The 6,703-nt window shown below is 47.4% G+C and overlaps 1 non-coding gene across 1 annotated transcript; it reads right to left on the reverse strand.

Annotated features, from left to right (window-relative positions):
* Window positions 1-83: 83 nt before the first annotated feature.
* LOC116273947 lies at window positions 84-190 on the reverse strand. Its single transcript, XR_004182445.1, has one exon. It is a non-coding gene; the product is annotated as a U6 spliceosomal RNA (small nuclear RNA).
* Between the last annotated feature and the right edge of the window lie 6,513 nt (window positions 191-6,703).

Raw genomic sequence — 6,703 nt, forward strand, 5'->3', positions numbered from 1 at the left:
ATCTTTTTGTGTGCTTCTTTGCCATCTGTATATCCTCCTCAGTGAAATGTTTGTTTTCCTTTTTAAATTTTGTTTAATTTGTTAAAAATATGCAACACTTCATGAATTTGCATGTCATCTATGTGCAGGGCCCATGCTAACCTCTCTATCGTTCCGATTTTTTAGTGTATGTGTGCAGAAGTGAGCACAGAGTGTTTTTCAAATCTTTCGCTCATGCTGTATTAGGACTGTTTTGTTTTTGTTTTTGTTTTTGAGACAGAGTCTCTCGCTCTGTTGCCCAGGCAGGAGTGCAGTGGCTGGATCTGGGCTCATTGCAACTTCCGTCTCCCGGGTTCAAGAGATTCTCCTGCCTCGGCTTCCCCAGTAGCTGGGATTACAGGCGTCTGCCACCATGCCCGGCTAATTTTTGTATTTTTATTAGAGACGGGATTTCACCATGCTGGCCAGGCTGGTCTCGAACTCCCAAACCTCAGGCCATCTGCCCACCTCAGGCTCCCAAAGTGCTGGGATTAGAGGCGTGAGCCACCGCGCCCGGCCAAAACTGTTGTTTTTTTACTGTTGAGTTTTGTGCGAGTTTTTATCTATTGTAGATACCAGTACTTTGCCAGATACGTGGTTTGCACATATTTTCTCCTCTATAGCTTATCTTTTCATCCTTATTTTAACAGGGTCTTTCAAAAGCCAAGGTTTTCCTGTGCACTCGGAGGAGCTGTGGCTGCCAGCTGGGCTGGTGGCGGGTGCCCCCAGGCCCTGTGGCCGACGGGACGAGCTGGCCTGCGCCGGGTCCAGCGGGGGGTCGCGCAGGCAGTGTGCCCGGAGCGCCCCCAGCGGGAGCGCAGGCTGCGGGGCGAGGAGGAAGAGGAGGAGGCGGATAAGGTGATGGCGAGAAGATGGAGGAAGAGCAGACGAAGGAAGAGAAAGGAGATGGAAGGGAGAATGTCACCAGAGGAGACGGAAGGAACAAATTCTGACGCTGCAGGAGAAGCTGTGGGCCCGGCAGAAAGAGAAGGACCAGCTTTTTCTGCAGATCTAGAAAGTTTCCATGAGGAAGAAAAACCGAGGCGAAAGGAGCAGAGCGACCTGATCTTCTGACATCCGCTGTGGGCCGGCAGAGCCCGATTATTCAGGCGGGGACTCGCCTCCTCCACCGCGTGCGGGCAGCAGGCAGCGCTGGAGGGCACGATCGCCCGGGCATTGTCATAGCAGCTGACCCAGCCAAGCAGATTTTCAGACCCCACGTACTTGCGACCCGGAAGTCCGTGGGCTCAGCGGCGGCTTTTGCAGGGACCCCAGAGCAGGCAGCCTGGGCGGTGCCGCTGGGACTGCTCAGCCCCCACCTCAGTACGGACCCACATAGCTAGCCTATGGCCCTAGTCAGCAGCTCAGAGCAGTTCAGTGCTCCCTGAGGTGCATAAATGTGCCAGCCACAGCCTTATGATCTGCTGGGCCACTTTCAGCACACCCAAACAGGGTTCCTCCTCTGGTGGTGCTCTGTCTTTGAAACCGCAGATAGACCATGCTAGCCAGCACACAGGTTTCTCTGGTCCATCCTCCCTGACCCCCATACATCCCCAGGCTCTGCATCCAGGCCCTAGACTCCTTGCCTAATCCCAGCTCCCGTGAAGATGCCGCCAGCAGGAACGTCTGGGCTTTGCAGCTATCAACCAACCAGGCCCTCAGCGACTCATCATCCAGCACAGCCAGAACCTGTTAGGCTGCAAGTGACCATGAGATAGCTTCAATCTCGCCCTGCCCACACACGCACCGTGGGTGTGGGTTCCCCCTCTGAGTGTTCCAGTCCAAGGCCAATATAATCTACTTGCCATTGGGAGAAGGAGAAGGAAAAGGAGGAGATAGAGAAGGAGGAGGAATGAAGAAGAGAGCAAAGGGTTTTCAGGATAAGTCCAATTTATCAATTTTTCCTTTTTATTTTTTCATTTGTCTCAAGCATGTTCATAATTGGTCACCGAAGAATTTTCGTTATGGCTGCTTTACAACCTTGACCACATAATTCCAACATTTCTATCTCAGAGTTGGCATCCATTGTCTTTTTCATTCAGTTTGAAATCTTCATGTTTTGTTTTGTTTTGTTTTGTTTTGTTTTTGAGACGGAGTCTCCCTCTGTCACCCAGACTGGAGTGCAATGGCACAATCTCGGCTCACTGCAACTTCCACCTCCTGGGTTCAAGCGATTCTCCCACCTCAGCCTCCCGAGTAGCTGGGATTACAGGCACCAGGCATCATGTCCGGCCAATTTTTTTGGTATTTTTGTGGAGATGGGGTTTCACCACGTTGGCTAGGCTGGTCTTGAACTCCTGACCTCAGGTGATCCTCCCACTTCGGTTTCCCAAAGTGCTGACATTACAGGTGTGAAACACCACGCCCGGCCACAATTTTTGGCTTAAGTGATTTTCTATTGAACTCTGGAGACTTCTGTATTGTTATGTGACTCAAGATCTTTTTTTTCTCTCTGTGTTTCTTTCTTCCCTCCCTCCCTCCTTCTTCTCTTCTCTTCTCTTCTCTTTGTTTTTTGAGATGGAGTCTCACTCAGTCACCCAGTCTGGAGTGCAATGGCACGATCTCAACTCACTGCAACCTCCGCCTCCCGGGTTCAAGTGATTCTCCTGCCTCAGCCTCCCAACTAGCTGGGATTACAGGCGCGTGACATCAAGCCCGGATAATTTTTGTATTTTTAGTGAAGATGGGATTTCACCATGTTGGCCACGCTGGTCTCGAACTCCTGACCTCAAGTGGTCCACCCACCTCAGCCTCCCAAAGTCTTGGGATTACAGGCGTGAACTGCCACCACCGTGCCCAGCCTGTTTTTTAAATCAGTAGACTAACAACTACAAGTAGGTGGGAAAATATTCTAATGGATTAACTTCATTCTAACTAGATTATCTGGCTAGGAATATATTTTTATTTTGGTAAAATAGGCATAACACATAAAAGGTACCATTTTAACCTTTTTTTTTTTTTTTTTTTTTGAGATGGAGTATCACTCTGTTGTCCAGGCTGGAGTGCAGTGGCGCGATCTCGGCTCACTGCAAGCTCCGCCTGCTGGGTTCACGCCATTCTCCTGCCTCAGCCTCCCGAGTAGCTGGGACTACAGGTGCCCGCCACCACACCGCACTAATTTTTTGTATTTTTAGTAGAGACAGGGTTTCACCGTTTTAGCCAGGATGGTCTTGATCTCCTGGCCTTGTGATCTGCCCACCTCGGCCTCCCAAAGTGCTGGGATTACAGGCATGAGCCACTGCGCCCGGCCCATTTTAACCATTTTTAAGTGTAGACATCAGTAGCATTGCACACATTCATGATTTGATACAACCATGACGGGTATTCATCTGCAAACCTTTCTCCCCAAACTGGAACTCTGTACACATTAAACAGTAACTCCCCATTCCTCCTCCCCCAGTCCCTGGTAACCCTCCTACTTTCTGTTTCTATGCTCATATAAATGGAATCATATACTACTTGTCCTTCTGTGTGTGGCTTATTTCAGTTAGCATAATGTCTTCAAAGGTGCATTCGTACTGTAGGATTGATCGGAATTTAATTCCTTTTTAAGGCTGAATAATATTCCATTGATGTATAAAGCACAATTTGATTTTTTGTGTTGTTTGTTTTTTGGAGACAGGATATTGTTCTGTTGCCCCCGGGCTTGAGTGCGGTGGCGTGATCATGGCTCACTGCTGCCTTCACCTCCCAGGCTCAAGCAAGCCTCCTGCCTCAGCCTTCCCTGAGTAGCTGGGACCACAGGCACATGCCACCACACCTGGCTAATTATTTGATTTTTTTGTAGAGATGGGGTCTTCCTATGTCACCCAGGCTGGTCTCAAACTTCCAGGTTCAATGGATCTTCATGTCTCAGCCTCCCAGAGTGCTGAAATTACAGGCGTGAACCACCGCGCCCAGCCACATTTGTTTTATCTACTAATCCATCAATGGATGCTTGGGTTGCTGTCACCTTTTGGCTATTGTGAATAATGCTGCTATGAACACTGGTGTACAAATATCTGTTTGCATCCCTGCTCTCAATTATTTTAGGTATATACTCAGAAGTGGAATTGGTAGATCATATGGTAATTTTGTAATTTTTGGAGTCACTGCCATACTGTTCATAGTGGCTACATTTTACATTTCTACCAGCAATGGACAAGGATTTTGGTTTTCCACATCCACACGAACAATTGTTATTTTCTATTTAAAAAAAAAAAAAAATAGTCATTTTGGTCAGCCAAGCTGGCTCGCCCCTGTAATCCCAGCACTTTGGGAGGCCGAGGCAGGAGGATCGCTTAAGCCTAGGAGTTCACAATCAGCCTGAGCAACATATTGAGACTCGCCTCCCAACCCTTCCCACCCCTTCTCTATTTAAAATAATAATAGTCATCTTAATGGGTGTGAAGTGGTATCTCATCGTGGTTTTGATTTGCATTCCTCTAATGATTAGTGGTACTGAGCATTTTTCACATGCTCATTAGATCTTACTTCAATCTCTGGCTCTTGCTGGCTTTCTCTGATGCCGCTCTGGCAGGGGAAGGACAGCACGGCCTCCCTACTGCCAGCAGGGGGTGGAAGTCCAGATTTCTCACTCACACCAGAGGGGATGATCCTTGTTACTGCTGGGTGGGGGCTGGAGTTCCTCATGTGGTCTCCACCGACACTACAATGAGGTGGTCTCATGACGACTGTGCGATAAAGTCCTGATTTCCCAGCAGGCCTTCTATGACACCACCTTAGTGGGATCTGAAGGATCACCTTTGTTCCTGCCCGGTGGGCCTGGAAGTTGAAACTACTCCGTGGTCTCCTCTGACAATGTGGTAGTGGTAGTGGCGGGGCTCTGGGGGTGGAGGTTGTCAAGAGAACCTCATTACAGCCTCCTAAGGGTAGAATCATGGGCTCTTCAGTTGGCTTTTGCTGGCATGGGTGTGGGTAGGACCACAGCTGTTTCTGTGGTATTTAGCTGAAACAATGGAATTACTGTCTAAAACTTTTCTATCTTCCTAGAATGCCTCTGCCCTGGGTAGAGAAAGCAGCCTTTTGCTGGGGCTTTTCTTGTCTATGCCTGTTGGCTTTTCTGGGTTGCTAGCTTCTTCAGTTTCAACTCAGGATGGGTGAAGCAAGAAGAAAACCCAGGGAATTCACTATCATGTGTATCTTGAGGTTCCTACCTATCTGCCTTCTTTTCCCCACCTCCCAGAGTCTTCTCGTGTTTGCTTTATATGTAACGTCCAGGGTGTTTAGTTGCACTTAGTAGGAGGAACAGGAAAAATTTTGTCTACTCCATCTTTCTAGAAGTAGAAGTAGACCTCATTGTTTTTAATGACTAATACACACAGCATACAATTTACTAACCCATCTCCTTTTGACAGCCATTTAGGTTGTTTATAGTTTTATTATTTCAATAGGTTTTTTTTTCCTACTAAAATAATGAAGGGCTGGGTGCGGTGACTCATGCCTGTAATCCCAGCACTTTGGGAGGCCGAGGCAGGTGGATCACCTGAACTCAGGAGTTTGAGACCAGCCCGGCCAACATGCTGCAACCCCATCTCTACTAAAATACAAAAATTAGCTGGGTGTGGTGGCGTGCACCTGTAATCCCAGCTACTTGGGAGGATGAAACAGGAGAACCACTTGAATCTGGGAGGTGGAGGTTGCAGTGAGTCAAATCGCACCATTTGCACTCCAGCCTGGGCAACAGAGAGAGACTCTGTCTCAAAAAACAAAAACAAACAAACAAACAAACAAAAAGAGAAAAGAAAAAAAAATAGAGGAAAAACTTTTTACCTAAATAAAGTATGATTTCCATTATGTTTAAAAATAAACAGACATTCTTGGGATTGGTGATTGTTTTCTTTTCTGTCATTTCCAAAAAACAATATAAGTATTACTTTTAATGAACTATATAGGAATATATATAGTTTATATATACATATATATAAACTTTATCTCATATATATGGTAAAGATGAAAGATGAGGCCAGGCGTGTTATGAGAATTAAAAGAGATAAATTCTTGACCGGGCATGGTGACTCACGCCTATATTGCAGCACTTTGGGAGGCCGAGGCAGGCAGATCACCTGAGGTCAGGAGTTTGAGACCAGTCTGATCAACATGGAGAAACCCCGTCTCTACTAAAAATACAAAATTAGCTGGGCATGGTGGTGGATGCCTGTAATCACAGCTACTCGGGAGGCTGAGGCAGGAGAATCGCTTGAACCCGGGAGGCAGAGGCTGAGGTGAGCCGAGATTGCACCACTGTACTCCAGCCTGGGCAACAAGAGCGAAACTGTCTCAAAAAGAAAACAAACAAGCATGAAAGGTGAGTTGGTTGTGTCACATGAAGAGGGCAGTATAGAGCCCCAGGTAATGGGGCATAGGAGTGGGATTCCAGATACCAGGCCTACATTTTAGGGGTGAGATTGCCAATCAAGGTCTTTCTTCCATCCCTCACAGAGGTGTAGGTTTGTTCTGAGGACAAACCTAATCCTGGAGACTTCATGTAATCTAGAAGAGACATGCAAATCGATGAAAAACAGTGATTTTTTTTTTCTTTGAGACAGAGTCTTGCTCTGTCTCAAAGAGCAAGACCCAGGCTGGAATGCAGTGGCGTGATCTCCTCAAACTGCAACCTCCACCTCCTGAGTTCAAGCCATTTGGCCTCCCAAAGTGCTGGGATTACAGGTGTGAGTCACCATGC

The sequence above is a fragment of the Papio anubis genome, chromosome 2 (genome assembly GCF_008728515.1).
Source record: "Papio anubis isolate 15944 chromosome 2, Panubis1.0, whole genome shotgun sequence".
Taxonomy (NCBI): domain Eukaryota; kingdom Metazoa; phylum Chordata; class Mammalia; order Primates; family Cercopithecidae; genus Papio; species Papio anubis.